Source organism: Mercenaria mercenaria, chromosome 7 (genome assembly GCF_021730395.1).
Source record: "Mercenaria mercenaria strain notata chromosome 7, MADL_Memer_1, whole genome shotgun sequence".
NCBI classification, from domain to species: domain Eukaryota; kingdom Metazoa; phylum Mollusca; class Bivalvia; order Venerida; family Veneridae; genus Mercenaria; species Mercenaria mercenaria.
In genome coordinates this window covers 32,271,200-32,295,179 of record NC_069367.1, presented here as the reverse complement: position 1 = coordinate 32,295,179, position 23,980 = coordinate 32,271,200, and the positions used below count along the sequence as shown (strand labels likewise).

At 34.6% G+C, this 23,980-nt stretch overlaps 1 long non-coding RNA gene across 2 annotated transcripts; it reads right to left on the bottom strand.

Moving 5' to 3' along the window:
* Positions 1-1,254: 1,254 nt before the first annotated feature.
* Positions 1,255-12,709, bottom strand: LOC128558789 (uncharacterized). 2 transcript variants are annotated; one of them, XR_008371920.1, is made up of 5 exons: positions 12,591-12,709; positions 9,378-9,449; positions 8,982-9,081; positions 4,762-4,852; positions 1,255-1,268 (listed from the first exon to the last, which is right to left on the bottom strand). It is a non-coding gene; the product is annotated as an uncharacterized LOC128558789 (long non-coding RNA). The 2 variants fall into 2 exon arrangements; XR_008371919.1 differs by lacking the exon at positions 8,982-9,081.
* Positions 12,710-23,980: the final 11,271 nt, after the last annotated feature.

The window sequence follows — 23,980 nt, the reverse complement described above, 5'->3', positions numbered from 1 at the left end:
CGGTTAAAAAATATCAAAGAATTATCTGCCCAGTGGCGCACAAATTTGCCAAAGATTTATTATATTTTATGCCTTCTCATGAAACAAAAAAAGATTTTTTTTTTTGTCAAATTTTTACCTCTCTTGTGTATGATTAATTTATGCTAATGATACTGAAACCGAAAAAAAATTGTAAAAACAAATGAGGCAAATGTTTTTTCTTGGGAATGATGTATAAGAGTTATTTCAACAAAAGGGGTCTGTGACCCCATTCGCCCCACCTGTTTTAAAAATGGCCTTGGAACTCATGAAAACATTCTGTGCAAATTTGTATCAATCAAAACATAAATGAAACCCTATAGGCTGAAAAAAGCCCCAAAAAAGAAAATTTTGCCCCCTTTTAGGGGGAGTAATCTTAGAACCCTGATTTATCAAACATTTTCGAACGAAAGTGAGATCTTTTTTGTGACTTAAATTTTTTGTAATTGTGGTTTAAAAACAAGTGTAAAAAGTCACTTTATCGGTTCACATCTAAAAATAAAATTCTGGGTCTTCAGGGTCAAACAGGGGGGGTAATCCAAAACCCCTTTATTGGATCTGACGGATTCATCTGGGAAAACAAAAAATTTTTTGCGTTTTAAAAAAAAGTTTGTTCAAATCAACATAAATGGTCTTATTGGGTGTAAGGCAAAATACAATTTTGCCCTTTTAAAGGGGGCCCTAAATCCAGAACCATGATGTGATTTGGGCCCTTTTCAAAAGGACCCAAATACTAGTAAATCAAGTTGTGCAATTTTGTTCATTTTTATTAAAATTGATTTCAAAAGTGGTCTCTATCGGGCCAAAACCAAATACAAAAATTTTGGCCCTTTAAGAGGGCCCCCACTCTAGAAAAACCCTGACGGGGGTTGCCCCTTGTTCAAAAAACCCCAGATATTGTCCAGTCAGATTGTGTGCAAAAACGATTAAAATTAATTTAAAATTGGGTCTCTATTGTTCAAAAAAATTGTGGGCGACGACGGCGACGGCGGGCGACAACGAAGGGGGGGGTCCAAAAAGGGCAACGTTGGCTAAAAAAAATTTTTCTAATATAACAAGGAATTTTCTAAAAAAATAAAAAAAAATTTTGGTTCGAAGGACTTAGAATCACTTTGTAATGTTTTCTAATAAAAAAAAAAACGTACTACTTTTGCTATTGTACTTTAAACGTACAATCCTTTTTCGGCATTTTACTCGCCCGGGAATAATCATGTTTGGCTTCCAATGCCCCTTTATTCATCTTTTGCAGGCTGAAAATTAAAAACAAAATATTTAAAAATCAATTTCCAAAAAGGTATAATGCAAAGTCTTGAAGTTGCGATTTTAATTTTTTTTTTCAAGAAATTGATTCTAAAATTATGTAAAAAAAAAAAAAAAACTGGAAACATAAAACTGAAAATGCATTAAAATTTTTTAAAATTTCTGTTTATCACTTTAAAACTGTTTAATTTGTTAACTCAAACTCGAGGGACCCAAACAACTTTATCGGGTCGGTTGTTCGAGGGATCGGTTGTTTGAGGATCGAAAAAAATCCGAGTTTGAGTTAACGAAGTTTTCTGTGTAGAAAATTTTTTTTAAAATTTTAAAATCCAATGAAAAACATCAAGTGGGAACTTGTTTTATTTCCCGTAAAATTTTTCTCCCTTTAGAAAATTTTTTTTTTTAATTTTGGGTTTTAAAAGGAAATAGTTTTATCGAGTGTCTATTCAATCACAGTTTTGAAATAATTTTTATTTTGTCGGCATAAAAAAGTGTGGTTCTGCAAAAAAAAGCTGATTATTGGTGATCTGTTGGGGTTTTTTTTTTGTTGTTTTTTTTTTGGGGGGGGTTTGGGGGTTAATGCCGTCCACATTTTGGGTTTTGGTGCTTTCCCGCTTTAAAGATGGAGGATGACCCCCGGTTCTTTTTTCTCAAATGGACCTGGTTGAACCCCCAACCTTTTGTAACATACTAACTGATGGCTCACAGTCGATCAGGTAAAGGGGGAAGTGATTCAAAATCAATGGTCTTAACCTTTGGCCTTGTGACACGTTTTATAAAATTTTTTCTTTAATAAAACCTGTTTACGCCAAGCTTTATAAAAGGATGTTTAATAAATTCCGTGAACTCTTGTAAAAGGTTTCATATATCTATGAAAAAAAGAGACCCCTGTGGGGGACCGAAAATTGTCCCAAACAAAAGATTTTCCTCCCGATACACCTACAAATATTTATAAAGGGAAAATTTAAAGATAGATAGATTAAAGTGATCGAACCTTTGTCTTTTTATTCCCGCAATGTCCCTAAATTTCTAGGGCCCTTTTCCCCCAAAAAAAATTTTATGACTGCGCATCACGAAACAGAAAACGAGCCAGTTTCCCAAACTCGATTTCTTTAGCTACAAAATTTAAAAAGTGTAAGGAAGTTAGAAAACGAGGGCTTACCCTACTTGGGGTTTTTCCTCAAAAAACTGTATTGTGACAAAAAATCAAAATTAAGATAATAAAATATTTATAAGAACCCTTTTTTTTACCTTTTAAAAACTAAAAATTTGAAGTAATTACCTCAATTTTCAAGGGTTTTCAATGATTTTAAGTATGTCACGAAGGCATTTTGGAATCTTAAGAACGTCTGAAAAAATTTTTGACGTTCCCTACATGGGTGTATTTTTCGTCATTTAAAGGAAAAAAATTTTACGTATCCTACAAACATACCTTTTGAATATTTAGGAAATTTAAAATTATTTTTGAAAATAAATTAACTCTATACTTTGCTTTTTTTCCGGGCCTTTTTTCAAAAAATTTCTTTATCAGGGGGCTTTTGAATTTCTGTTGCCTACAAACAAGTAAAAATTTTTTCGTAAAAAAGGGAAATTTGATTTGCCCGGGTCTGATTTAAAATATTGTTTCTAGTTTTGCCTAACTAAGAACCCCAAAAGGGTATGGTGGCCCTTATACGCTCCTGGTTTGTTTTCTTGCTTTAAAATATTTCTCTGTAAAACTTCAAAAAAAAAAAATGGTCTTGCTGTAGTTCAAACAAGAAATAGGTCAGTTGGTCGGGTTAAGAAAAATAAATATTATATTGAAATCTGTATCAAAGGTTATAAATTGGTCCGTTTTTATCTGTACCTTCAAAAATAAGAAAGTAGGTCATAGGGCTGATTGATATTCAAAATGAGTATTGAAATCTGTATCAAAATTATTATGCGGGCCAAAAATTTTTATGCTAAACTTCAGAAACGGGAAAAAAAGGTCAAAAGGTCACGAATAACACTATTTAAATGAGTGTTTAAATCGTATCAAAAAATTTTTACTGTGGTCCCCAAAATTTTTTTGCCCGCTCAGAAAAATAAGTTATGTAAAAAGGGGCCACCCGGGGTAGCCTATATTGCCCCCCAGTCATGATTTGAAAATCTTGGTAGAGAACCCCTAGAAATGTCACATATAAATATTAAACTCTGTGCCCTTGGTTTTAAAACAAGCATTTTTTTAAAAATTTTCCCCTATACAAGTCTATTTTTAAACCCTGTGTCCCCCCCGGGGGGCCGTTTTTACCCCGGGTGGATTTTTTGAAAAAATTGGTAAAGAAAAACTACCAAAGCCAAAACCAATATTAAAACAAAGTTTTTTCCCATATAATCTATATAAACCTTGACCCCAGGACTGGCCATATTTACCTATGGGATAATTTGAATAATCTTGGTAGAGTCCCCCTATGATGTTACATAAAGTCGTAGGCCCCGTGGGTTTTGGGCAAGTAGATTTTCAACGTTTTTTCCCCCATGTAAGTCTAAAAAACCTATACCCAAGGGGGTCCAGTTTTAAAACCCCCGGGGGGAAATTTTAACCCTTTATATAAAGGTCTTTACGGTACATACCAAATATCAAAGATTTTCAAAGTTTTTACCATATAAGTGTATATAAACCATGTGACCCCAAGGGCGGTGCCATATTTGAGTATAATCTAAGTAGAGGACCACTAGATGATGCTACAGACAAAATACCAAAGCCATAGGCCCTGCGATTTTGGACAAAAAGATATTTTTCCCTATGTAAGTGTAAAACCTTGTGACTCCCCAGGGCGGGGCCATATTGAACCCTAGGAGGATAATTTGAACAATCTTGGTAGAGGACCACTAGATGATGCTACATACTAAATATAAAAGCCCTAGGACATGTGGTTTGGGGCAAGAAGATTTTCAAAGTTTTCCCTATATAAGTCTATGTAAACCATGTGACCCCCAGGGCAGCGCCATATTTGACCCTAGGGATTTAATTTGAACAATCTTAGTAGAGACCAACTAGAACACGTTACATACCAAATATCAAAGCCCTAGAGCCTGTGGTTTTGGACAAGAAATTTTTTTTTAAATTCCTTTCGGTTGCCATGGCAACCAGAGTTTTATATGGAATTCAATTTTTGAGGCAATTTTGGAAGGGGACCACCAAAGGATCATTCCTGTGAAGTTTGGTGTAAATCTGCCCAGTGGTTTTGAAGACGGACGGTCACAAAAGCTCACCTTGCCATTGGCTCAGGTGAGCTAAAAACAATGATTTTCAAGTATTTTAAACTACTTTTTATGCAATAATAATACCATGTCACTAATACAGGTTTTCTCATGGAACGGCCTATATTAATTTTGGTATTTGATCGTCAATCGTCATTGCCTTCTGTTTTGAAAACCTCAGGTACTGTAAAGCCAATTTGGAGTTATTTCCCTTTGAACATATTTACAGGCCGTATTGAGCAAAGCTTTCAAACCTACCTTTGTGCTTACAGCATCATCGCTCACATCAATATCCCGGATTTTCATTTCATACGTGTTGCCGTCCTTATTTGCTTGCACAATTAAAGTACTGAAATTACATGAATAACTTAACACTAATAAAACTACCTTACAATAGTTTCTTTTTATGTCTTACAAAGATAAAATTGAATAAGAAAGACCAATTTCATTAATTTGATAATCACATAAAGGGCACATTACAGAGGTATCAATTTTTGCATAAATTTCCCATGCCTCGTTTGTTTGTTGTAATTTTGTAATCTGTAAATAGCATAATTTAAACCTTAGAATGTATAATCAAAGAATTAACTTGTATCAAACAAGAGCACCGCCTGCGGGTGCCATCGCTCGACTACAAGTGCTTGACGATATGCAAGAAAAGAGTTTAGTTCAGATTTTCTAAGTACAAACAAGGCCATAATTCTGACAAAATCCAGGATATAGTTCTGATTCTTGGCTTACATAGTCACCTAATAATGATAAACAATTGTGCAAAGTTACAAAGCTGTAGCTCTTTTTTTAGAAAAGATGGATCTAAACAAAAAATGTAACCAAAAACTCAAATTATAAAATGATATATAAATGTGCAAAGATTCGAAGCTGTCGCTCTCCTAGTTTTTGAGAAAAGGTAGAATTAACCAAATCCTACGTCGACGATGAAGTGACAACAATACCTCGTGGATTTTTTCAAAAATCAGAGGACCTAAAATAATTTCTCTCACTTTCTGGATATTATGAACAAGCTTATTCAGTAGTTAATCAGTTATTAATGGACAACTGGAAAACAATCAAGACTACTTCCCCTCAAGATCAAGGATATTATTTACAAATGTAGCCCTCATCCAATCAACTTGTTTCAACATTTTTCAAGTCCCATTGCTCTACCCTGAAAAATAATTTTGACTGTTTCTAAATTACCCTTGAAGGATAGTATACTGATGACCTGCTGAAAGTAGTACTGAAAAATTATTTAATTACATATCCGATGAGTTGTATGAAAGAAAAAAATAGTTCGGACTGGTACAGACTTGAGCCACTGCCAGGTTTGTGTATTTGCACATTCAGCACTCTCTGCGAATCAAATCAGCCTAATTGAGCAGGAAAACATGGACCCAACACATCAGATGGTCATTTAAAACAGACAAGAGGGCCATGATGGCCCTATATCTCTCACCTGAGATTAATTGCTTGCTTAAACAAATTTCTTTTCTAAAGCTTCAAAAACACTAGGTCAGTAGGTCAGGGTTAAGAACATTAAAGATAAGTATTGAAATCTCTATCAAAAGTTATTAACGTAGTCCAAGTTTCTATGCTGTACCTTAAAAAATAAAAGTAGGTCAGTAGGTCAAGATTAAAACTATTCAAGATGATTATTGAAATCTGTATCAAACATTATATACGTGGTCCAAATTTCTTTGCTGTAACTTCAAAAACAAGAAAGTAGGTCAGCAGGTAAAAATTGGTCCAAAAACGAAACAGTAGATCAGTAGGTCAAGATTAAGACTATTCAAGATAAGTATTGAAATCTGTATCAAATATCATACTTGTGGTAGGTCCAAATTTCTTTGCCATTGCTTCAAAAACAAATACGTAGGTCATGCTTAAGTCTCTTTGAGACGAGTATTGAAATCTGTATCAAATATTATATTTGTGGTCCAAATTTCTTTGCTGTAACTTCAAAAACAAGAAAGTAGGTCAGCAGGTAAAAATTAAGACTATTCAAGACTAGTGTTGACATCTATATCAGAAGGTCATGATCAATATTATTCGAGACAAGTATTGAAATTTGTATCAAACATTATACTTGTGCTCCAAACTTCTACGCTGTAGCTTCAAAAACGAAAAAGTAGATCAGTAGGTCAAGATTAAGACTATTCAAGATAAATATTGAAATCTGTATCAAAGATTATACTTGTGGTCCCAATTTCTTTGCCATTGCTTCAAAAACAAATAAGTCTATGTAAAACAAGGGACTACCAGCGCGTGGCCTATAATGACCCCAGGGTGATGATTTGAACAAAATTGATAGCTGACCACTAGACAATACTAAATATCTAAGGTCTGTTCCTTATGGATCTGGACAAGATTTTTTAAAGATTTTTCCTATATAAGTCAATGTAAAACAAGGGACCCCATGGGCATGGCATATATTGACCCCAGGGTCATGATTTGAATAATCTTGGTAGAGAACCACTAGAGCATGCCACATACTAAATATCTAAGCTCTGAGCTTTATGGTTTAAGATAAGACACATACTAAATATCTAAGCTCTGATCCTTATGGTTCAAGACAAGAGGTTTTTTTTTTAAAGGTTTTTCCCAATACAAGTCTACTTAAACCACGTTCCCCGCGCCAGTTTTAACCCCAGGGAAATAATTTGAACAATCTTGGTAGAGGACCACTAGATGATACTACATACCAAATATCAAAGCCCAAGGACTTTGGTTTTGAACAAGAAGATTTTTAAAGAGTTTCCTTTCCGTTGCCATGGCATGGTAGACCATCCAAGGAACTTCCCTGTAAAGTTTAATCAAAATTGGCCTTGTGGTTTAGGAGGAGATGTTGTTTAAAGGAAAATGTTTACGGACGATGGACGACGGACAATCACTGACCACAATAGCTCAACCTTGAGCACTTCGTGCTCAGGTGAGCTTATAAGTGAAAGCAAATCATCATTAAACATTAAAAATCTCTTTATTTTTATTCTTCAAACAAGATGATTTTTGTAGAGACAATAGTAATAAGATCTGCCAAACAAGAGGGTCATTGACCCTAAAGCACTCGCCTGTGTACAAGGCTTCAAGTGTGTTTGTATAAGTACAGAGTTAGGTTTCTTCTATGTTAGCCTATTTCGTAACATGTCACACACATTTTTGAATTTAGGACAATAATTTGAACAATTACAGTAGAAATTACAAATCTGATATCACACGCCAAATATCAAGGTTCTAGCTATTATTGATTCAAAGAAGAAGACTTTCAAAATTTCTTATATAAAAGCCTATAGTAAGTACAAGTCAGACACAGGGGCGTTGCAATTGTTTTTGACCTTAGGGCAATAATTCGGACAAGTAGGGTAGAGAGTCAAACCTTTATATTACATGCCAAATATCAAAGCTCTAGAGAAAAGGATTTTTAAAGTCTGATAGCTGAAAACCTATGTTTAACCAAAAACTTCTGTATGTTAAATGAACCGGAACCCTTTGAAACAACTTTGAAAGAGGGCTTTCCAGAGATCATTTCTGTACAGTTTCATCAAAATTCATTCAGTGGTTTTGGAAGAGATATTATTTAAAGACATTGTTGAAGAAAGAGACCACGCCCTTTAGCGGTCACGTCTTTTTACGAATCAGAACAATTTGAACAACATTTGTAGAAGGTTTCACACAAGAAGATTTTTAAAGTTTCCGCTATATACATTTAGGGAAAAGTAACCACGCCCTCTGGCGGCCATGCTTTTTGTCGAATCGATATAATTTGAACAATCTTAGTAGAGGGTCACACAAGGACCATTTGTGTAAAATTATTATAAAATCGAGCGTTTCACACAAGAAGATTTTTAAAGTCTCTACTATGTACATATAGGAAAAAGTGGCCACGCCCTCTGGCAGCCATGTTTTGTGACAAATCAAAATTATTTGAACAAACTTTGTAGAAGGTCACACAAGGATCATTTGTGTAAAATTATTTTAAAGTCCGGCTAGCAGTTTCACACAAGGAGAGTTCTTTTTTATGTCCACTATATACATATAGGGAAAAGTGACCACGCCGCCTTGTGGCCATGATTTTTGACGACTTGGTATAACTTGATTAATCTTGGTAGAGAGTGACATAAGAATCATTTGTGTTTAATTATTTTAAAATCGGACTACCGGTTTAGGAGGAGATGTCATTTGAAGATTTTTCTATTTTTAGCTCTGGCGGCCCCTATGTGCAGCCAAGCGGAACCCTTTTAAGAATTTTGGTAGAGGACCATACAAGGAATATCCAGACCTAGTTTCATTAAAATCCATACAGTGGTTTTGGAGTAGATGTCTTTTAAACACAATTGTTGACGAACGCACGGACGCACTGACTGACGACGGACACAGCGTGATGACAAAAGCTCACTATGAGCATTACTCAGGTAAGCTAAAAACAGAAAGGAAACAATTTTGCCAAAAAAAAAATAGATAAAGTACTGGTACATTTAATTTACTTGTCAGTAACTTGAGCGGAAGCTGAGTGACCACTTGAAGGCTTGAATCCGTCAAGTCGGCATTTTAGAGTAACCTCTTTACCATCCTCCTTCACTGTACCTTAATACATAAATATAGGCTCTTACAGATATTAGCAAATGCAGGAATACAATATCAACTTGGTCAACATTTCTTGGGTTCTTAACCTTTAGCCTGCTGGCGTCAAGTGATTCTGCCTTTGCGGCCAGTGCATTTAGCAATTTTTAGTTTCTGATCCTTGTAAAAATATCAGATCTCTCATCAGCCATTTCCAGTTTTTCATCTCTGTGAAAAACGGCCAGAAGCAAAGCAGTAAATACCCTGTATCTTCTTTTAACGGTATGAATATTGAAACATATTTATTTACATGTACTTACTGCTGTTAAATCTGTAACTCATTTTAGCTTTAGTCTCTCAGCAGTGCTATCCACAGGTCATACAAATAGATTCTGAAAGATAGAAAAATTCTATTTTGCAAAGAAACAGCGTATGTCCTGAATTTTATATGCCCTACAGGTGGATTTTGAAGAAAAGACAATGGGGTTGCATGAGCATGATAGTGTTTGTGTTTGTGCATGTAATTTATTCCCAATAAGTGTTATCTAATTTTTTTTTTCAAGTATTGTTTTCCAATTTTTTAACACTCTTTCCTGTAATCATCTGCCTCTAGGCACGATTATAACTGGCCATTGCGTGCTGATTATGTCAGTAGGTGGCAATTTGTGCTTACGGCAAATCGCTTAATAAGTTGATAAATAAACTGACAAAATATTCATGCTTCGATGCTGGCTTCTTGAAGATTAGATTATTGATTTCTTGACGCTGGACTTCTAGTATAATGGTAGCCTAATGGGCAAGCTGAAAAAAATTCAGTAGACTGACAGAATTTTCTGATACCCCTTGGACTCTGGACACAGATAGGCTATAATACAAAAATAACTGTCTGACACATTAGCTTAAAGATCCATAAGGCTTTAATTTTTATGATAAAAACAGGGATGTAATCAAATACAACATATTCAATAAACATTTCTACTACGTTAATTAATATTCAAACCTCTGGCAAATGTAAGAGAAAATAGCTATCGAAATAGGATCTAACAAGAAATTAATATGTTGCAGCTACACTTTAAACAAAGGCGTTATGAGCCTTAAAAGGTGGTTAATCAGATTTTGATTAAGCAATGGATTTGTTCGAAAGTTCAATAAATGATTATTTACTCTTATTTGTGTTTACTTAGTGCTTAAAACATTTTAGATTTTCACTGGATGTATCTTTAAAACTTGATTTTCATTTTCCTATCATGGTTGCCCAACCAAGATAGAATTGTTCTAGCATAATGCATAAATTTATTTTAAAAATAATTGCCAAATGAATGATATGAATACAAGAATTATTAAATTATATCTTTCAAAGTCTTACATTGGCAAATATGCTTATATATGGCCGAAATGCATTAGAAATGCAAGTTTGTAAAATTATTATAACCTCTCTTTACCTATCTTAGTTGCGCAACCAGGATAGACTTTTAATAAATGAATTCGGAAGTTGCATACTGTTTTTTTTTTACCTTATATGTGCCAGTTCATCTAAATGTGTCGCTTTTTATCAAATGAGTAATCTCGAAATGAAAATATTTTTTTTAGAAAGTGACCTGTTGGCATGATTATGTATCAAACTTGACTGTCTCTGAAACGTCTTGAGTCAATCATTTAAAACGGTGCACAAATCCAACAGTTTGCAATGGATCATGGTTGCGCTAGCGATTCTTGAGTGATTTTCAAGAAGTTCCAATATGGTTTATATCCGTATAAATGCACAAAAATAACATTCATTTCTTATATTTACACTTTACGGTAGCTTGCTACAAAAACAAGTGATTTGCTTTCCAGGTGTATTAGAAAATCAAACTCAATCTTTTTTGAAATTTAATTACACAGAACAGCCAAAAAGTACGGTGGTATGTTTAGGACATGCAATTATTTTTTTAGGATTAAATTATCTTGAGCGATCAACATCTTATCTCGTGCGCACGACATCTTATCTTGAGCGATCAACATCTTATCTCGAGCGATTCGCTCGAGATAAGTTGTTGATCGCTCAAGATAATATGTTGATCGCTCGAGATAAGATGTTGATCGCTCAAGATAAGATGTCGTGCGCACAAAATAAGATGTTGAACGCTCGAGATAAGATGTTGATCGCTCAAGATAATATGTTGATCGCTCGATATAAGACGTTGATCGCTCAAGATAATATGTTGATCGCTCAAGATAAGATGTTGATCGCTCAAGATAATATGTTGATCGCTCAAGATAATATGTTGATCGCTCGATATAAGATGTTGATCGCTCAAGATAATATGTTGATCGCTCAAGATAAGATGTTGATCGCTCAAGATAATACGTTGATCGCTCAAGATAAGATGTTGATCGCTCAAGATAATATGTTGATCGCTCAAGATAATATGTTGATCGCTCGAGATAAGATGTCGTGCGCACGAGATAAGATGTTGATCGCTCAAGATAATATGTTGGTCGCTCGAGATAAGATGTTGATCGCTCGAGATAAGATGTTGATCGCTCAAGATAATATGTTGACTGCTCAAGATAAGATGTTGTGGCACGAGATAATATGTTGATCGCTCGAGATAAGATGTCGTGCGCACGAGAAAAGATGTTGATCGCTCAGGTAAGATGTCGTACGCACGAGATAATTTAATCTTAAAAAAAAATAACATATGTCCTAAACATACCACCGTAAAAAGACCAGCCCACGTTAAATAAATTATTCTCCTCATACTTCCGCTAAAAATACAGTTCATTGTTTTTATTTAAAATATCGTTAAATCCAGTGAAAATCCATACAGCCGTTTCGATTTACTTTTTATCTTTACCGTCACTAAATTGATAACGGCTATGATTATATAAACATTTCTTTTGGACTTTTTTTGTGTGTGAATGACATTAGATTATGGGAAGGACCGTCCTTTATATAATAGAATAAAATAATAATTATTATTTATATACAGTTAAAATAGTTTTGCACACACATGTTGTTTTTACGAAAATAAACGATTTTTTCTTTCCACACAAAATGTATAGCGAATGAAAATATCTAAATAAGATTCACGTTGAAAACTTATGAGTAAAGGAATTAGTTCACAAATCAGGTGAGAAGTCTGTAAACTTTTTGGTTTATTTATATCAAGGGTTAACCTCATTTGAGCTTAGAAATGCAGAAACAAACTATATTGACCGATTATTAGTCTGGCACCATTATATTGAAATTTTAATTATGTCTGTAAAACTATCATTATATAAAAAGGTCTACTTAGATAAATCAAAATAAAGTGCAACTTGATTGTGAATGAAAATATAAACATTATGAAGCATGTCATTTTTTGAAAAAAAAAATTGTGACATAAACAATTTATTTATAATAAGATATTTTATCCCGATCGACTTAAATCTTATGGTTCATTTATACAATTTTCTGCTAGAATAAATTAATTCAATATACTCCTTATATAATATTTGGTAAAAAACAAATATATAAATATAGGCAATTAAGAATGAAACTTATTTACCAGGAATAGAGCCACGCGGTATTTATTAGATTTGAATTTGGTCAAGCAATTTTTATACCTAAACTTTGTCCTCCCGTTCTGTACAGGAAATGTCAGTCAAATACCCGGGCAAGCTGACACTCGCATTTAAAACTGAGTCACGTTTTGAATATTATCATACTTTAGGAGCGCAGCAGATAACGAGATCGTCCTGCATTTTAGTTATGAACTTTTATTTTTTACCCCTAAAATCATTGCTTTATATTTTATGTGGGACAAATGCAGTGTACAATATTGAGGCCGTGCATGGCAAGTTTTACTTCAAAATGTTTCGTTATAATTTTACTCTCGAAGAAACATAATTGAGCCGCGCCATGAGAAAACCAACATAATGGTTTTGCGACCAGCATGGATCAAGACCAGCCTGCGCATCAGCGCAGTCTGGTCAGGATCCATGCTGTTCGCTAACAGTTTCTCCAATTCTAATAGGCTTTAAAAGCAAACAGCATGGATCCTGACCTGTTCGCTAACAGTTTCTCCAATTCCAGTAGGCTTTAAAAGCGAACAGCATGGATCCTGACCAGACTGAGCGGATGCGCAGGCTGGTCTGGATCCATGCTGGTCGCAAACCCACTATGTTGGTTTTCTCATGGCACGGCTCATATACTTTTTGTTAAGAGTAACAACACTTTATGTTGAGGGTATGTACAACCTGATTTAGTTTTACATGTATAGCGTGTAATGTTAGTAGATATTTGTATGTTAACTTGTTTGTGGTCATGATATCTTAAATTTGAATTCAATTCAGTTATTCAAATTTAGTTAAGTGATATTTTTACAATTTTCCGCATATATTAGGGCCTCTTATCATTTTCTTGGTTGTACATTTTGGGTGTGTATAAGATATAATTTAATAAGTTTTCTGCCAAGGGTTATAATTGGCTATGGTAATATCGTTTTAGAAATTGTATATTTGATTAAATTATATAAAGCATGTTTCTTGTTCAAGTTGGGCCTCATTTTAGTTTAATTCAAGTTGACGTTTTGTGTGTGCAAGCCTGTTTTTATTCCCCATACTTTATAAAAGCTATAAAATGCTTTCTTTTCATCATCAACATCTTTTCACACTACGAATATATAACAAATATCAGATTTCATCCCTTAATTGATAGTATGTATCTCCAAAATTATAAGTAATCTAGATCAAATTTTGAATATTTATCAATACCAAATGGTTTTCAGTGTTAAGTTATCCGAATTCAGATCATAAAATCTTTACTATGCAATAACATTTCCATGACAGATCTTCGAAGTACATCTAGCCGAAGTACTTCGGGTTAGAGTCTAAATTATTTTACCGGCACGATAGTGTCTGATTTGTCAAGTCTGGCCATGATTTTGAAGTGTCCCTCAGACTTGGTGCATTAATTTGAGCACTTTTTTTTATCAAACTTGATTTTGGCATGCATGATGTTGCATTCCATTTGTGTGGCTTGTTTCAAGGATTTTTTGTTATCTATTTATTTCATATTCTCAATTGTGATTATGTCAACTACGTATATCTGAATACAATACCACAGATTCTACAGGCTGCTGTAGAGATTGCAGACAAAGGTATATTTTTGACGACCACTCTTCCCATTCATAGTACAGGAACCCCTCTTTTCATTCATAGTACAATACTAAATCTACAAGGTGTGTAAATCATAGGTGCATTTATGTAGCTAACTATCTTGCTTAACTGTTGATTTATTTTGTCTTCCGCTTTTTCTCCCCCAGCTGTTACTTGACATCTTTAGTACGTTGGAACTCATTGAGTTATCCTGTTCACAATCGTATTCTTTGTTTCATTGTTTCTTTTGGATTTAGAACCATTTTTCAACAGTATTTCAGTTTTGTCACGACAGAGCTCCTGGATTCTGTACCAGTGCTTTTCAACAGTATTTCAGTTTTGTCAGGACAGAGCTCCTGGATTCTGTACCAGTACTGACCTACATCACCACATGAATTAGAGATTGAGGACGAAATGACTTTTAACACAATGTCATTTATCAAATTTTCATGGAAAGTTGGGAACTGAACTCATGATTGGCTGATGGGTATTCTCCACGTCGTTCGTTTCCGTTAAAGTGACCACCGATTTGAATTATTAACTAGCACATATAGTCTACTACAATGTCCAATGTTTTACGAAAATAGTTTGTGCAGACCCGTTGATTTCAAATGTATGTATTCTTGTTCTTGTTTTAAATATGAGTTTGGCCACTATTAGTTTTCATTTACTGAACTTTGACACAAAGGAAATCATTCTGTCTTTCATACAACTCCATCACGAATTCTTTGTCACATTTGCATACTTTAATTCTAACCGCTGCATGCTTTGTTTCAACTGCCCCGACAATGTGAACAGTTACATTTCTTCACTGTTTAATTAGAAACCGGTATTCAGGGGTAGCATTTTTTTCACTAACGTGACAACCCTGATTTTCTTTGCTCAATAGGGAGTTTTATTTGTTTGTTGGGATTAATGTCACACCGACACATTTATAGGTCATATGGCGACTTTCCAGCTTTGATGGTGGAGGACGACTCCAGGTGCCCCTCCGGAACAAAATAAAATGGTGCATTCATGGAATTAACCGTTTCATCACGAGCGGGCACCTATGTAGAACCATCAACCTTCTGGAAGCCAGCTGGATGGCTTCCTCAAATAAAGAATTCAACGCCTTGAGTGAGGCACACACCGATTAGGGGCAATTGATTTGAAGTCAGCGACTTTAACCACTTGGCCACGGAGGCCTCTCAATAGGGAGAGCGCAGATCTACGGATCTCGGGGTCATGAGTTCGATCCCTGAGCGGGGCGTACGTTTTCCGTGACGATCTGATATAATACATTGTGTCTGAAATCATTTGTCCTCCACCTCTGATTCGTGAGGGGAAGTTGGCAGTTAATTACTGAGAACAGGTTTGTACCGGTACAGAATTCAGGAACACTGGTTAGGTTAACTGCCCGCCGTCACATATCTGAAATACTATTGAAAAACGGCGTTAAACCCAAAACAAATAAAATAATTCGGCTTTTAAAGCATGTTGCTACAGGTGATGTCGGCCCTATCTTGACTGTAAGACTTAAGTGGCTCAATACTGCAGTTTTAAATACATGGTTAACCAAAGACTTGTGACCCTGTTTTTATCATACGTTTTTGCTCTTAACAGTGCATGCCGTTGCAACACATTCAAATTGTCACGGACCGGAACAAAATAAAACGGTACATTCATGGAACTAATCGAAAAGAATAAAATTCTGTCCAAACTGGCACAGTTCGTAAAACTTAAGGCAAACATAAGTCGTTAGCTGTTACAATTTTTGACATTATTTCTTCCAATTTTCTGCATCCTCAAGATTCCACTTGTCATGTCTATTCATTTCCGTTTATTATTAATTAATTATGATAATTACCCGACAGTAATGTTTGAAAAATAAAATTCAGTCATCGTGATCGAAGGCTGACAGCAATTTACAGTATACTATTGTACAATTTATTTGACCTGTCAAAATTTGTTCCCGGCTTTCATTATATTCTGTTATCGCATAAACAAGATTAACGTGAAAGCCAGAAACATGTTTTGACAGGTCAATAAAATAGTACAGTACTAGACATAGAAACGAAAGTTTAGACTTGTTCGAACGCAGGCCAAGGTTGTTTATATAACCAACGTCATCTACGTACATGTCAAGTAGACCCAAAACATCATTTGTTGCTATTTATAAAACAGATTTCGATAAGGTTATCAAATTTGTTGATGGTATTTGCATAGGGTTATTTTACCTAAACAAACGGATCTACCTTTTTGATAAAATTTGGTCAAGTATGCGCATTCCATTGTACAATCACTGAATTGTTTAAAAATTCCCACATCTTACAATTGCCTAAATTTGGTAATACGCAGGTCAACCTGACAAAATCGAATATTTGATTGCAACTAGATTAATTTGATAGCATTTTCATGAGTATGATAGTTGGACAAGCTACCGCGCATTAAGGACTATAAAACATATATTCGAAATGAAATTTTAAATTTTTTAATACTAATTGTGTCTTTCAATAATGCTGAAATATTTCAAACATGGCATGTCCATAACACAGGCAAAATACACTTATACTGTAAATCACCTTCTATCTATGCCTCACGTTTTATGTAAAGCCATTGTATAGTGTTCCTGTCTCATTTAGGCAGTCTTTTGGCACTTAGATTTCATACAGACAAACTTTCTGACAAAGATGATCCAATTTAGAAATCGGTCTTTAAAGTGTAAACAAAGTATTTTTCTATATTTTGACCCCACGGCCCAGTTTTTCCCTAGTAACCCAGTTAATAATTTATCCTAAATTTAAAACAGACAAACATTCCGACCAAGTCTCATGAAGATCTCGTAAAATGTGGCAATGTCTTTTATGATTTGGCCTAGTGACCTAGAATTTGACCTAGACAATCCAGTTTCGAACTTTACATATATTTCATTGAGACAAACATTATGACAAAGCTTTATAAAGACCATGAAGAAAATGTGGCCTCTAGAGTGTTAACAAGATATTTTTTCTATGATTTGACCTACTGACATAGTTTAAGATATTTTGAACAATGTATCCTTTGTCATCATTCCCCAATGTCTTCTATCACCTGCACCACTCCCCTCATCCCCAACACATGCACACACAGTACCTGTCCGCATTTGTCGGAGAACACTGGCACTTCTTAAAAATAATTTCACAAACATTTGTATCGAGCGTGCTTGCGGAGAGCGAAGACATAGTGGTCCAAATGGCTGTTCGGTGTGTGTTAGTGCGTGCGTGCGTCCGGATTTTTATGTCCGGACAATAATTTTGACATGCATATATATAGAGCAATCTTATTTATATTTGACATGAATTTTAACCTCAATGAGACGGAGTGTCGTGCGCAAACCCCAGGTCCCTAACTCAAAGGTCAAGGTCACACTAAGGGATCTAAGATTATTTTAGAGCTTGTCCGGGCTTTAACTTTACCATGCATAGAGCACTCTTTGTTTTTATTCGGCATAGATATTTACCTTAATAAGGCGGACTGTCGTGCACTACTCCCAGACCCCTACCTCAAAGGTCAAGGTCACATTTAAGGGTCAAATATAATTTTACAGCTTGTCCATAACTTAGACATGCATAGATCAATCCTATTTTTATCTGGCAAAAATGCTTGCCTCAGTGAGACGGAGTGTCGTGCGCAAAGCGCAGGCCCCTATCTCAAAGGTCAAGGTCACACTTAGGGGTCAATGGTCATATCAGATCTCAGGCCATAACTTTTACATCTTTTTATTTGGCAGATCCCTTTTTTGTAGACTTACATTTTTAAAGAATTACTTTATGTTGTTACTATAAATAACTTATTTTGTAACGCTTTTATTATTGGCAATATGGAAAAACCAAGATCACTGTTCTGTGGTACAACATGGATGTTACCTTTATTTTCTAGGTGTATTCTGACATACCTGTGCCTGGTAAGGATTTTTTTGTGGACCGGGAAATATACTTTTTTGTGGATTATATTGAATAACTTCCCTTTGTTTTTCCTACGAATAGCTATTTTTTTACTTTTTTTATTCGCCAAACGGAAACCCCAATACCACTTTTCTGTGGTACAACATGGTTGATACATCAAATGTTTAGGTGTATTTTGACCTATCTCTACCTGGTAAACATGTGGACTTAGAAGTGGATGATCGTTTCTGTTAAATAACTTTAGTTTGGGTCAATATATTGAAAGGAAACTAGTTTTAATTGGCTGAAATATTGCATTTTGGGCTTCAACATTCGAGTTCTTGATTACCACCTACCGAAACTGTTGAAGCAAGCAGTGTAACTAAGATGAGCGATCTAGGGCCATCATAGCCTCTTGTCTATGATTTGACCTAGTTTCAGATCTTAGGTAACCCAGTTTTGAACCTGAACTATACTTCAAAGAGACAAACATTCTGACACATTTGATGAAGATCAAATGGAAAATGTAGCCTCTGCAGAGTAAACGAAGTTTTGCTGTGATTTGACCTTGTGACCTAGTTTTTGACTTCGGGTAAACTTAACTTTGAATTCATAGAGACAAACATTCTGACAAAGTTTCATGAAGATCAAGTCAAAATGTTGCCTCTATAGTGTTTCTCTATAGGTTTTTCTGTGTTTTGACCTGGTAAACTAGTTATTGACCTCAGGTAATCAAACTTTTAATGAGACAAATATTTTGACAACAAAGTGACAATCAAGCAGAAAATGTGGCCTCTGAAGTGTTAACAAGGTTTTCAAAGAATTTGACCTAATGACATATTTTAAGAACTCGGGTAACCCAGTTTCAAACTTGACCTAGATTTCATAGACATATTTTCTGACAAAGGTTTACGAAGATGAGGTAGAAAATATGGCCTCTAGAGTGTGAACAAGGTTTTTCTATTTATTAACTTCGGGACCTAGTTTCTGACCATGTAAAGAACTGTTCGAGATTTTATTGAGGGTAACATTCTGACTGTGTTTCATGGAGATTGGGTCAAAATTGTGACCCCTAGACTGTTAACAGTCCGATTCTTGAAGACGCACGCATGACTGATGACGGACTTTGTGCTCAGTTGAGCTAAATGTTTGCTAAAATTCTCTGTAAAGCCATCTATGTATCAAGTTTCATGAAAAAAATATCTTTTACCTTTGAAGTTATTTTAGGATCCAACTATCACTTACTTGTCGTATCTGCCATTATAGCAACAAAACAAGAGCCCCTAATGGGCCTAAGTTGCTCACCTGAGGGGACCTTGCTTCTTATAAAGTTCGATGACCATCCATTAAGCAGTTCATCAAGCTATTTAAAGGATAACTTTTATTTTATACTGTAGCAGCCTCTAAAAGCGGCCAAGCTGAGTCATTACAGTAAATGTGAGGGGGCATTATACAACGATATATGCAGACCAAGTTTGGTGATATTCCATCAAGAATTTGCTTAAAGGTTTTTTTTCTATTTTTAGTTGATGTCTCCCTGTACTGCTAGGATAAATGATACTGCTTTTCTGAAACAGACTGGTAAATAAAGAGTGGGAAGTAGGAAGAATGCAGTTTTAAGATAGAAAGGGAAGATTTCAGCAGGAAATAGTTTGATTTTGGCTGTGCTACCTTGAACTTTATCTAAAAATAGAATGTCAAAATGCGTTAAGTGGAACTACCAAGTTGTTTCCCCTAAAAATTCTAAAAATAGAAATGACTATGGAAGGAAGCATTTGTAACATTTTTCGCAAAACATAATGCATGCCAATACACCATAGTCTAAGTAATATTATAGGAAACATACTAACAATGTACATAGGTCATAACTATATATCATATAATTCATGAAGATATTATGAAGTTTGAAAATGTCTGGAAATCTATAATTGTTGAATGCTTCCAAATGCTAATAATTTTTAAATTGGTAAGGAAAAATAAATTAAAATGTAGTGAAATAATTTATCATATTAAAGGGAGGTAATTGATAAATTAATGAAATGCATGACACTTACATGGTACTACACACCAGAAAAAGTTGATGCTACTGTTTACAGCGCTGAACTACCTATCATCCTAATGACTGTTGCAACCACAGTAATGCTGCATTTAACAATAAATACCATTTACTTACAACTTGTGCCTGGGTTTGCATTCTACAAGTCTACTTATGCCAGAGAATGGACACAGGTCCGTCACAAGAGCTCACCATGAACCTCTAGTTCAGTTGAGCTAAAATTATTATTATTAAATGATTTGTAAAAAAAGAAAGTTAAAAGCTTGTCCACTAACTTTCAAAAGCTTTACAAATTTGCTGAAATATTTACAATTAAACTATGCTGGAACAGACTTTTTGAACTGCATAATATTTCTAAAACACCTAATGTAGAACAAGTTTTTTCAGCAATTACTATGAATTCATGACATAATACAAAGCCCTGATACACATTTTTCTATATTTTTACAGAATAAATGTAACTAATAAGAAAATAAATTTTCATAACAAATATTAGTATCTTATACCTCAAATTGATTGAGGCTCAATATATACAAACATTTGTCATAGATAAATCAAATATATATTACAATACTAGTATTACACTATTTGACACACTCAATGTTAGTATGATTTCAACATTTAGTGTATTATACTAAATAGGCTTAATAGTGGATATTGCACTCTTTAGAGGCCTTATTTATGACACTTTGCTCATGAAACTCAGAATGTTTTGTCTTAATGATCTCTGGGCCAAGTTCAAAACTGGGTCATGTGGGGTCAAAAACTAGGTCACTAGGCCACTTGTTAACACTCTAGAGGCCACATTATTAGTTTGAAACTCGTGAGAATTGGTCAGAATGTTTTTGTGAGCTATTGTGACCGGTCATTATCTGGCATCTTCGGTCGTTCGTCGTCCGCCAACATTGACCACGTTCGCAAAGATTTCAATACTTTGAATTATTTCACCTTCTGACCTTCTTTCTTATTATTGATGACATGTTGGCTATACTACTCAGGTGAGCGATCTAGGGTCATCATGACCCTCTTATTGTAATACTAATATTTCACTGTATTCAAAACAGATTCAAGTTTCAGTGTTTTGTTTATTTAAATCCGAGTGAAACACACACTTGAATTATGTGAGTAATATGCATTTTTCATTTGTTCACATGATGTGAATGTAACTTGTGTATATAGTCTAGAAGCTGGCTCCGGGAGTGTGTTTTTTTTTTCAACCCATAAGGTATCAAAACTTTGTTTATATCAGGGGATAGTATAATCACATACATGACAATTAAGGGTGGATGCCAAAGTCAGAAGTGGTTGAGCTTTTATATAGCAATTTTTACTTACCCCACCCACTAAAATGAAAGAGAGAAACACAAATGCATCAAAAAATATTATTTATCTGTCAATATATATACAAGCTCTAGAGGCGAGTGTAGAACACCAAAGCATGTAGGTTTAAATCTAGCAATTCACCAGCTGACACAATCCAAAGATACAGTCCTTTTAATTAATAAAATGGACATGGGATGAGTTATGAAGTGATAGAGAGTATTGACACAAGCTTGGCTAAATAGAGTGAAGAAAAAATGGCAGTATCTTCAAACCTGGATTAACTCTTCGAGCAGCAGGTGATAATTTCAACAGAGCTACAGAATCTCTTGATAGTAAACAACTAGATATTGTAAACATTGTGTTGTATCAGACTGACGGTAATAGGTGAGTTTGCCCCACATCCAAGGCCATCAGTCAGGAGAAAGGGCAAGACGAGGACAAGTTCAAATGCAAGAGATACAAAATCCAACATAGGACACACCATTGTGGAGACAAACATTGAAATACCTATCAAATCCAGTTAATAAGGTTAAGGTGAATTTGGCAGATTTTGTTTTAAGAAAATTGGACGGAAAGTTGAAAATGGACTTGTCGGATGAAATGACAATGTAACGTACCTTGCTGGTGGTTTCCAAGATCCAAAGAAAGCTCTTAAAGTTCAGAGAAATTATAGCGAATGCATGGAGTGTCTAAAGCCAGACTATGAAGAGGCTGGCTCGAGAATGTTCATCCATATAGACTATGCTGTGAGAGAGCAAAATGCTACAAGTGCTGTCATTACTTCTTGGAATCAAGATATTCTTCAAGACTGATGTTCCTCAGTTGATACTATTCAGTCCAATGCATGATGTAGCGTCAGAATTAGAAGAAACCCTTTTCATGACTCTTCCAGTTATATACGCATAAAATGGTTGTGACTCCACGAGTGCATTCCCCGGAATAGGAAAAAAAGCGCTAAAGTACAATAATAAAGAATACCCTTCATTACTTGAAGGAATGATGGAACTTGGTGAGGATCCCATACAAATATCAGATATAGCAAACTAGGCTGTAACACGAACAGTGTCTTATTTATATTGTGGTAAACCGGAATAAAAAATAGACAATGTTAGATATGTGCTGTTCTCTAAGAAAGGATTTTCCAGTGAAAAACTTCCGCCAACATCTGATGCATTGCATGAACACACGAGAAGGGTTAACTACCTGTCATATATCTAAGTACTTGACTTTACCGGATTTTTTTTTTTTTTTTGTAAAACTGACAGTCTAACGAAGCGATGCAAATGTGAAAATGAAGACTTACTGTGTACTGATGCTTGTGTATGTGAAACACAGGATAGAATGTGCTTGTTCGGAAAGTCAAGAAGATTAGTAATCTGAAAGTGTTTGTAAACAATGTCGGGTTAATTTATGTAGAAATAGAGACATTCGGATGATGATGACGATGATGATGTTGACTGAAATTATTTAAATATATATTCTGACGACCAGCAAATAACCTGCATACATGTAGAGCAAAATCTATCTCGGGTTATTCTGCAATAAACCACTCGCGTGCAATGACGTCATCCGATTCAGGTGCGTAACACGGCCGTAAAAAGTAGTTACTACATTTTACAAATCTACAGATAATTTTGTTCAACTTAGGAAAATAATTGTTCACTGTAATGTTCTTTCATGAATATTGTAAAATTCGAAGCACGAGTTATTGCCCCTGAAAACAATCTTGACTACTTCCAGATCTGGCATCCGCCTTAAATCAAAGCATAATAATCTACATTATTCAAATATATCATTGGATTTTTTTATACCTGATGGGTTGAAAGAGAACCAATTATACGGCCCTTTTAAAATAGCCCCTTACTAGACTAATAAATGTCATAACATGTTAATTATTTAATTGTATTTTAATACTTCAACCCTGTTTCAATTTTTTGCTGTTAACAAACTTTTTGATCATCCCTCGAATTAGGTCAAACTTTATTAGTATTATTGATTTTATCATTTTTGTATGTATATTGTTGCCTGAAGCATATCGTTTTAATTTGTTACATGCACAGATAGGTAATTGACCTGTCAGGCCAAGATTAAAATCGCCCCTAACAGAAAAACATAGATTGTTCGACAGTATTCACCTCTCGAGATACAAAAAAAAAATGCTCGATATTCCATAATAAAATTGTATCAACTGTACCACTAGTTTCAATGTCAGATATTTATCAATTTCAATATTCAGTATAAAAATATATACCAAATTCACATTAATGCTAAATGAAATTAAATAGTGTATAATTTGTAATGCAATCATTATGCATTTTCTCAAATGCAGTCTTTTCTCATGCATAATTGTATCTGTATATAATCTGACGACTTTAAAATATAATAATTCAGAATAATGTATTTTTTTTCTAGAATAGGGCTCCTTAAATCCAAGAAAAATGTGAGACATTTTACTGTCCTACAAATAAATTAAAGTGTGCAACATGCTGTCTATTAAAAGATATTTTGTATTAGT